The sequence below is a fragment of the Telmatherina bonti genome (assembly GCF_933228915.1).
Source record: "Telmatherina bonti genome assembly, chromosome: 8".
NCBI classification, from domain to species: domain Eukaryota; kingdom Metazoa; phylum Chordata; class Actinopteri; order Atheriniformes; family Telmatherinidae; genus Telmatherina; species Telmatherina bonti.
In genome coordinates, this window is record NC_136626.1 from 7,553,777 (window position 1) to 7,564,759 (window position 10,983).

Genomic DNA, 10,983 nt, shown 5'->3' on the forward strand with positions numbered 1-10,983 from the left:
GCTGTGCTGTGTTCTTTGTCTCTTCTGATAATGAACTTTATCATGGCCTGTTTCTCAGTATACATACATGTCTGTACTTGTGTTCTTGTAAATCATCATCAGTTGAGGCACAAGTACTTTTCCAATTTAAAGAACACATCCAGACAAGTGTGCTCCAAATTCCGGGATGTATTTTTGATTCACCTTTTTTATCTACGAGGTATCAGCAGTGGCTTGTGTGGACTATCCCAAAATGTAATCCGGCTCAAATAGAAAGATACCAAAAGGGAAAACTCTGTTTTTATTTCAGATGTTCGCTTCAGTCATTTTTATGCAATAGTGTTTTGTGAAATGTTTTTCTTAATTGGACCATACGACATCTGCCTTTGCAATTTCACTGCTTCTTCTTCAGCTTAAAGCTAAAACATACTAGCAGCAGCTGCTCGGTCCATTTTAAAACATTACATACCTATTTGTGCATTTTTTGCTGGAAATGTAAGTTTTTCTATGGCAATAGTTTGATGCCATCTGTTGTTACAAATGCAGAATAAGAGTAATCAACTGGCATCGTTCAGTCCTCAAAGTTTGTACTCCTGAATCAAACTTGCAAAGTCCACACTGGCAAGTCCATCATATTTTCTAAGCTTATTTTGGTACTGAAAAACACGCATGAGCTCCTCAACCATCACCATGTTTGTCTTTGTCTGTAAGGGATGTTGGAACTCAGAGATGACTTGTAAACTCGGCACTGCCCTCTAGTGGATGCATTGTTAACAACCCTGCCAGCATAAAGCACATATATGGGCTTTAATGTTTAAAACAAACAAATCAATATATGGATGTAAAGGAAAGAAAAATTAAACTTTAATCCACATCAACATAAACTCTAAAAAGACTAAACAACACGATGCAACCCCTTTGTTTTTTCTCCATTAATAAACTTTGGGATAAAGACTAAATTATGGCCACAACTGTAATAACGCTAAGCTTTAGATTTCATTATGAGATCAAACAACCTGTTTTCCACCAGAAAACACATTAAATGACTGTAAATTTTACGAATAATAAAGGTTAATCACACCTACTCTGGTAAATCAAGAGTTCAGTTTAAAAAATCTAATCAGCCATAATAAAAAAGCAATCATGCCATTATGTATCAGCTTAAAAAGAAATGTAAATGTTTGTTTGTGTTTTTGTGTGTGCGTTATCTCAGCAGCTGCTCACGTCTATCCTCCTCGAGCTGTAATCAGTGTCTTAATGAGTCTCGGTGGCTTTCATGTTCAGCACAAGCAGCCTGAGAAGGGGAACGTTTGATGCTCCATCTAAAAAGCACACTTACTTAAAAAAACACACTCAGGCACCTTCGTCCTCCAAATGAAGCAAACACACGTTTGGAACACCAGTCTTTGACTACAGGTTTGTAAATTACCATCATGGTCTAATGGTAAAACAGGATGTCGTCACTTCACCCATTTATGCAGATGATCTGTTTTATTTAACTACTGGGCACCCAAACGAATCCAGATTAAAAGTGTTGATGGAATTTATGATATTAGAAAATTATTATTATTCTCATCTAGCAGGCAGAAAAGCTCCATGTTTGAGGTGGAAGAGATCAGATGCCACCATCCAGGAAAATTCAAAAAGGTCCACAGAAGATGAGTTTGTTGTTTTAGGTGCAGTATGTTGAGCTGGATGTAATGGTAGGGGGATCAGTTCTGGTTTACTGTCTAGAGGTGGTGGTAGACTGGATCCTTGCATGGCTAGGTCTGTGCTTGGATTATTGTCTGTCTCCACCGGATCTGTGTGTTACACTGGAAACATCTTCTTTCTTTATTCATACATCTTCCAGTTTAAAAGGCTGTTTTAGGGAATATTTCTCCACATTTTCTCACTGTAAATTACATCACAATAAACTAGTTGAAAGGCCTGAGGTAGCGCTACATGAAGCTAGCAAGGCTTAGTAACGTCGATACTTAGGCATTCTTTGAGCATCTTTATAGTTTATTTTCAGCTCCAAAGTGATAATCTTGATAAAATGAATTTATGTTTAGATCTTAAATACATTCACTGAAAACTAAATATGACATGATTACCCAATGTTAACTTAAAACTAGCCTTGTGCTAGCATAAAACTAGAATAGCACTTCTACGTAGCTTCATGCAAATATCAGGTGAAGAACTTTTCATATCATTAGTAGTTGCACATCATTTAGAAACAACAAAATGTTGATATTTTTTAAAGAATTAATTAGTAAACTAAAATTCAGTTCAAACTAGTGTAGTACTTGTGATTCATGCTGGTGTTTGTATCGTATTTTCTAACTTTGCAGCTCGGCTTGAAGCCTGAGGTTTTCCAGGCAACACCTGATGATGGTCCCACAAACCTGCTTTAAAACTCGGGGAGACCGATCTTGTAACGCTGCCGCGCCCCGTCTTTGGAATGATCTTCCCCAGGGTCTGCCCTCTTACAAACATATTTGTTCGGGCAAGAATTTTAGTTCCAAGTAGACACAGTGTTGCTACTATTCTGTATTTATATAGTGTTTTTCTGTATGTCTTATGTTTTATTGTTGTGAAGCACTTTGGGACCTTGTGTCTGTGAAAAGCGGTGTATGAATAAAGTTTACTTACTTACTATCCTCCTCCAATGACTTGTCAATCATCTGGAGTGTTCAGCGCCACCTTGGCCATCTGTCTAGCTTTACACTTTGTTCACTCTGCAGGAAAGCAGTTTTAAAAGAATAATGATGTGCCATTTCAGTCCATGCATCCAATTTGTGTTCATCAGCACAAATGAAATGTTTTTATTTTTTTATTTCAGCTTTGAGAACAGAAGATGAGCAGAAGTAGGGGAGAAAAATCAGAAGATAGGGATGAAATAAAGTTTGTGTTGAGACAGACGATTCCTCTGCAAAGAGGAGCGATTCCTCTCAGGAATAAAAGTGGAAAAAAAGAGAAGCGAGGGTAATGATCATCCACCTGTAACGCCACAGCGCCCTCGAGAGAAATGCTTTGAAAACTTGGCGATGAGGCGCATCATTAAACAGAAAAGATGGAGATGAAGGAAGAAAAGGAAGTGCGAGCCACTTTTGTTTTAAGTGGGAGCAGTTTGGTCCCTCAGGACACATTCTGGTCATGCTTTGACAGCTGTTGTAGCATGGAGAGTAGACATGCAGCAGCTCATACCCCCCTCCACTCAAACCCTGCTTCCCTTTTTATCTGTCATCCAGAGAGCCTTCACTACTTTCAGAGTTAAATCTCCTCTGTGCTTCAAGATTCATCATCTAATGTTTTAATCCAGCTCCGGACTGTCTAATTCCCCTGGATATCACTCTAAGTCACTCAAGTCTCCAGCTCCATATTTAGCCCAAAGAATTATGAGAGGAATTAATAACACAGACATGACTTAGTCTTCATTATTTTGGGGAGGGAGAGGGAGGCGCACATGTTACAGCGAAGAGGAAGAAGACGGAGAATATAAAAACTGGCCTGGTTTCCTGGCTCCCATTATGTCCCATTTTTCCCACAATTCATTTGGGAACCGGGCCATCACAAGTCTGAGGAGAGGACGCTTTGCTGGAAAATAAAAAAGAAGAAGTTAAAATAACATTGCAGCATCTCAAGAGACATGAAATCTGCAAACTGTGAAACAGCAAAGTCCCTCCACAGCTGATCAGGAATTAAGCACATTAAAATGTTGCGATGAGGAGCGAGCTGCTAAAAGATTCATGGAAAATTTATATGACTGCGCTCATTGAATTGATCATTTCAGGATGTAAATAAATAACATATATACTGGGAGGCTGAGGTGACAAAATGCATCTGTAACAACCTGTCATGATGTGACCATCGAGCTCGATGTAGCTCATTAGGTTTCTGAGCTCAAACTATTCATCCTCCTCATCATTATCTCCATCCACAAATTAACATCATGATGCATTCATTGTTCGTGGGAAGTCACAACTCTTCCTTGCTTTGTGTTCTCTATACATGCAGGACTTTCTCTCATGTTAATTCACCCTGACTGACTGTGGGTGACCCAAAAATACCGGTACAGAAAAGGATAAACAGACCTGTAAATGATCTAACAGAAAGAGGAATTAGGTGCTTTGTGGTTTTTTCTGTTCAAAACATTTAGTATTTATGCTTTTGTGTCCAGATGAACTCTGCTGGACCATCAGCTGGTCACTGGTGGGAACTGATTATGATAATGTATCTAACATCCACATCTTGTAACTTAGAAATCATTGGACAGAATTCCTCTAAAAGCAACTTAAAGACATGTTTGCAGTGATTTCAGGTGAATTTCGAGTATTTCCCATGCAGAATGTTAGAAGCTGCATGTCCTGAACCTTTTCCCACAGCCCACAGTGTCGTAACATCAGATAAGTCCATTTTCCTCCCATGCAAGTATTGGTGATTTCATTCAGTGTGATCTCTGATTTTATATCTACTTCAGCCTAGATATGTGTGTCATCATCTACAACAGCTGCTGAAATCACTCATTTTAGCTGTAAAATAATTAAAACTTATTGACTTTTCATTCTACTTTGAATGTCTAAAAGCATGAAAGCACCAGCGGTCGGTGCCCTGCTGTATGTTTGTACTGTTTTATTTGCACTCTTGCTTCTTGATGTGAAATGTAGCCGATGAGGATTTGGTGTTTTTTGGAAAAGTTTTTCTTTTCTCTTTTTTAAAGACCAAAAAGCCTGAAACAACGACATCATAAAGTTTCCAAGACACTGTCATGCTCACCTGAAGCAGGCATATAAGACTAATGACATCCTACTAAGTTTAAGTATCTCCTGCAGCCAACCAGCGCACAGTTACAAACAACAACAAAACAAGACGAGTCGAGAAGAGCCTCGTTTCCTCTGCAGAGCAGGTGTGACAGAGAGACGGAGCAGAAGCAGGACGACATGACGGAGGATGATTTTCAGTCCTGAACTGCTCTGATTTTCCTAAGTGACCCAGTGAGAAGCGAGACACACTCGCCTGCTGCATCTCCAGAGCTGCCTGTTCAGGATCGAACTGGATTACATCACAGCCATCACAGATGTGTGTTTTCACCCCTAAATACGTCCTCTGACTTTGCAAAGTAAACATCAGCTGCAGCAGGACTTCATCTTCTGCATCTTTGCTTTGCAGCCTGGCTAAAGAAGCAACGGCGTTCTCCTGTTACTGAACATAAATTCCAACTTGCAGACTATTCCTGCTAAAGCTAACTCATCTTGCTAATGACTATGGCAGAGAAAAGTTCCTGCTAAGTCAGTCACCAAACCACCTCCCTCCCAGTTTGTAGTGATTACTTTCTAATGTGTACTGGCTCCATGTAAATAAAACTGCACTGAGATATATTTAAACAAAACAAGATGTTCTTCAAAAGATTGACAAAATCGTTGGTACTAATCTAGGGAGCAATGTGCTGGTCAGTGTCACGCTTGGTCTCAGTCTCAGGTCATGGGTCGGTCACCCAAAACACACAGCTAAAAACACAGACGAATGGTGAAAAGGAATTGTTCTAAAGAGACCTTCTATGAGTCCTGACCTAAATCCTACTGAGCATCTTTGGAAAGAACTGAAACACGGCGTCGGGAAACCTTCAAACCTGAGACAACTGGAGCAGTTTGCTGATGAGGAAAAGGCCAAAATACCTGCAGAGAGGTGCCGAAGTCTCAGTGACAGTTACAGGAAACGTTTGATTTATGGACTGTATGAAAAAGATGGATGTAGCCTCCGTGACGTCACCCGTATGTTTCTGAAGAGCTGAATTGAAGCTCAGTGGGCGGTTCCTACCATCACCATGTTGGCAGGGTCACGCATGTCGTCTCGCCAGGAAAATACAGAGATGAGATATATGGGCAAAGAGGTGAAGCTGAGAGGGGGGCTGTGAGCGTCATGGTGGATGATTGACATCTAGCGTACTCCAAGCTTTCTGTAGCTAAGAGCTAACCGAGCTAACCTGGAGATAACAGGAGCTAACCAGCTAACGGAGGTAAGCGGGCTAAAGCTAAGTCACGTTGTTAACCGGCTAAAAATCGCAGTTGTTCTACGTTCTTCTGACTTTAAGCAGGAGATCGAGTACCTGTCAATCAAAAAGACACGCCCCTAAATATGCTGAACTTTGAGATTAAATTACTTTTAAAAGGGCGAGTTAGAAAAAAAATCACTCCCCCACAGTTGTCATGAAGGTAAACCTGACCTATTAAACCTAAAATGGATCTTTGAACCATGTTTATTTCTGCTGTAAACATGTTTATTCCTGCTGTAAACATGTTTATTCCTGCTGTAAACATGTTTATTTCTGCTGTAAACATGTTTATTTCTGCTGTAAACATGTTTATTCCTGCTGTAAACATGTTTTTTCCTGCTGTAAACATGTTTATTCCTGCTGTAAACATGTTTATTCCTGCTGTAAACATGTTTATTTCTGCTGTAAACATGTTTACTCCTGCTGTAAACATGTTTATTTCTGCTGTAAACATGTTTATTCCTGCTGTAAACATGTTTATTTCTGCTGTAAACATGTTTATTTCTGCTGTAAACATGTTTATTTCTGCTGTGAAGTTGGTCTTTTTAACATGGGAGCCTGTGGGGATTTGCTCTGTTTTGCAGCCCCTAGTGGATGAAGGGGGAACTGCAGTTTTATGCACTTCCGCATAGGCTTCACTTTTAACAGCCGCTGTCTCCGTCCATCTCTCATATACAGTCTATGGTTTGTTTGTAGTAACGCTTCAAAATATTAATTTAATGGTACCATCATTTCTGTCCAGGTATGTTTTATGAGATTATTTTTTTTATATAATTCTGTTGAAGCATGGTTGAAAAGCAATGTTTTACTTTCATTGGTAAAATTTTACAGAATTTTTATTTATTTTTACTTTTGTCAGATTAAGTTATTTCTTTGACCATTGTGAGTTTTCTGTCGTTGTCCAAAGGGTTCCAACAGTTTTGTCCACGTCTGTATATAGTCAAAGATCCATCACATGGAAATAAACAGAATTCTTTCTGGTTTGACCAGAGAAAAGCTGATTCTTCTCAGTCTAATGCGGTGATTTGGTAGTCTAGGTGTGCTGACAACGTCCTCTATCCTGCAACGTGCGCCTGTATCACGTGCACGCAGGGAGCTGTGGTTTAGAATTTGATTGAAAAGTTTTGAGAGCAGCTGCATGTGTTGGATAAACACGGTGTCTGTGATAGTGATGGTTTTATTGTGAAAGGAATTAATTTTAGCCCTGAGCAGGTGGAAAACTTACTGAATGTCATGAAATATTTGGCTTACATAACCATGGCAACCATGTGGTGTACTGTAAGAAAAAAAATGAGTTGAATCTTTGTAAGTTTTATTTCCATAAAGTAATAATTTCGTCTAAACTCCAACAGGAAAGGAGAGAAATATTTCAGCAAAGCGTTGTGTTCATGCCGGAAGGTTTGTTGACTGTTTGCTGCTCCTTCAAACCAAGTAGAAACATCTACACGGATCTGCAGTCTCTTCCTGGACACCGTTGTGAGTTGCATTTAAAGACACATGTGAGCATTTCAGTTGCAGAACATGTTTTGTGACCAGCTGTAGCCATACCTTGCCATGAGACGCCATCTTGTTTGACTTATTACTGAGCAGATCTGCAGCCAAGTCCCCCTCCAGCTGTTTGTGCTCTGAATTTTGTCCCTTTAATTGAGCCATAGAAATGGACCGTTGGGTGCAGTTTGTTGTGGGTTGAGACAGAGAAAACCTGCATCAGTAGTAAGCGTCACATGGCTTTTCATTTCAATGCTTTAAATCAGTGTTTCACTGTCCTGCATGTTTCAGGCTTGCAGAGAAGTTGGTGTGGAGGTCAGAACAATGTGTGAAACGTGCAGCGCGGTGGTACTGCCAAACCCTACTGAGAAACACGAAATCATTTCCGCCATCTGATGTTCTTTACTGAACTAAGACTTAGGGGATTCAGGATTTTTGCTTCATAATTTTAGAATCCTTTTTTTTTTTGTTTTGTTTTTTTTTAAAAATCTTTTTTTTTTTTTTCAAATGAAATTATTCCACTATAAAATTTTGGTTATTTTTATTGTTATTGATCATTTTACTTGTCTTCTTGGGCATTATAGCAGCAGAATGATGGTCTGGCTGGTGGGTTGTTTTTCCTCATTGAAATCAAGAAAAATGACAAGAAACAAAACCTTTGGACATTTTTTTGTTTTGTTTTTAATCTACAAAAATCAGCAATATCAAAGAATTGTGAGAAACGCAATTTAAATCAATCGACACCTAAAAAATCGGAATCAAATCAGGACAAAATCATATCGTTACAACCCTACTAAGAACGCACCACTAATGCTACTGTAGCAAAGTTCACCAACAAATAGCAAAACACATTTTAGTTCTGTGTCTACTGGAGGTCAGGACATTTATGGGATTTTTTTTAGCTCTTACAACTTGCAGTAATTCTCTGTTATTTTAAAATAATTTGTGATTTTTTTGTGCTATTTATTGTTGCCTTTTATGCTTTTAACGCCATCTGTAATTCTTTTAATGTGTCAAAAAGCACTTTGAATGGTCTTGTATGAAAGGTGATGTACAAATAAACTTGTCTTGCCTTCTTCTTCTGAGTCGCTTTATCATGACAAACTATTATCTATTAAAAGACAAACCTAAAAAAAAGTTGAATTATATTGTAAATATTATTAAAACAATTTTGATTTTTCATTTTAGCTATGTTAAGATGCCAAACCTGTCAAAATGCTGTGAAGTGTGTGTAGAATGTGTGTATCTATCTGAAATCATAGTGGAGCAATTACTCATCATAGAGATCATGATCCAACATGTTAAGATTCAGAAAATGAACCTGGGAAGAAATTATGAAACATTCAAAGCCACAAGCTTAAAAACAAGCATGTAGCAGTTTATGGCTCCAGAACTGGATCTCCTTCATCAGAGGACAAGACACTGGGTGTGTTACAAGGCTGACGAGCTGAGACTGGGCCCAACGCCTAATGTCCTCTCCTTTCCATCTCTCCTCTGCTGCTCAGGCCAACCAACACCAGGCTAACTGGATCATTTAAATGTCAGCATCGCTGAGATGTGGGGGAAGAGAACGACCCCTTCTTCCACAGCGGGGAACTTCTTCCCCAAATGTTTTGTCAACGCTTTTAATGTCAAACATCTTGGTGATAAATGGTGATTATGTTTGTCTGCTTTGAGTCGAGGAAACCCAAACATGATTCTGCAGCTTGACTGATGCACTGAACCAGATGTGAACCGTGACGACAAACAAAAAGATCTAAACACATTGTTGACTTCTGGTTTGGTTATTTAAACAGTTCTCACAGCTCACACTGTGACCGCTCCATGTTTTGTTGTTTGATTTTCTCTTTCCTGCCATTTATTTGGGGGGCAAAACTGAACTTAAATCACCTGTTTGGCCTTGAATGAGGCTGCAGGGCGGATATTCAACTCATTCATCACTCTGTATGAATGAGGCCGCAGCTGAGCATCAGAAATGTAAACACATATCTCAGTATCAGTGTAATCAAACCAAAGGGATGTAGGCTGTTAAAAAACATGCTGGGAAACAAACACACACTCTTTTTCTCTTCAAGTCAATGTTCATGAACATGAAGGTACAGACAGAGTACCAGGAGAGACGTGCACGAGGAAGGCTGTGGCAGACAGGCTTGTCTGATCACAGATGCAGGAGAAAAGAAAAGAAGCTGCATCTGTGCTTCGGTGACAGCAGGATGCAATGCAAGGTCACACAGCTTGCTCCCAAAGACCTGGACTTAAAGCAAACACCAGCTGAACATGCTGATGTGAACTGGTTGGTGAATAAATGGCTCCTTATGGCGATTAAATGACACAAAAAATAAAACAGATGCATCTGATTCCAAACAGTAGAAATCATTCTTTTACATTAAAGCTCCAATTTGAGTCTAAACAAACATATTTATTAATGCTTGATGCAGTGAGGGATATGGTTAAAGCATGCATACATTTCCTCTCAGTATGTCCTGATGATTGCATGTATAATCTTATATTCAGAGCCTCGCTGTGCACGCTGCGCGCACGCAGCGAGCAGCCGCTGAAGGGAAGGAACCTCCTCACTGAGATGAGCCGACACTTGCCGCAACATCCCGGCAGGCTCATTTCCATTCCCCTCCCTGAACGCAGCCTCAGAGCCTTCTGCACCACACAGAGACAATATAACCAGCCTCATCCATCCATTCCTGCCACGTCTTACCATTTTACTGCCCCTGATCCGAGAGGAACTCCTGCGCTGCGGCTCCTGGGCGCGCGCTGGACACAAACCCAGATCCCAGATCTCCCAGGTCACACAAGTTCCAGGCGAAATGCAGATCGGTCTGCTGCGGACTGAACAGCTAACAGTTGTGTTTCTGGTGCCAAAACCAGAGAAATGAGGTGAGATTTCTCCTGTGTCGCGGAGTTGGGATGATTTCTAGCAATTGTGCCCTGGATGGCTGATCACGTCGTCCTCCGCGCAAGAATGCGCTGTGCATCTCAACTAAGCCCCTCTCTCACACTCACTGCCTCTCCTCCTCTCATCCACACACATGCGCGCTCTCACACATGCGCGCGAGGAGCCACGCACCCAATCCAGCATGATAAATGTGAGACATAAACGGGTTGGGTTGAACAATCCAGTCTCACCAGATTCAGCACAGAGGATCAGATGGGTGATTAGACCAGTCTGAATATGTGTGTGTGTGTGTGTGTGTGTGTGTGTGTGTGTGTGTGTGTGTGTGTGTGTGTGTGTTGTCCCATAAAGACTAATCAGATCCAAAGTAAGGCGATGAGGACCATCAGCAGGAATCATTGTGATTTTTATTAAGTTCCCGGAGTAAAAAGAGAAGAAAGGAGTGATGTTGAGAGGAACTTCTGATCCAAGGATACCTGCAGGTGAAAATATTCCAATATGGAGTTTAATCCCTTAAAATTCTCCCATTTTCACCCAAAATGCCTAAAGAAGCAGCCAAAGTAATTTAACAGCT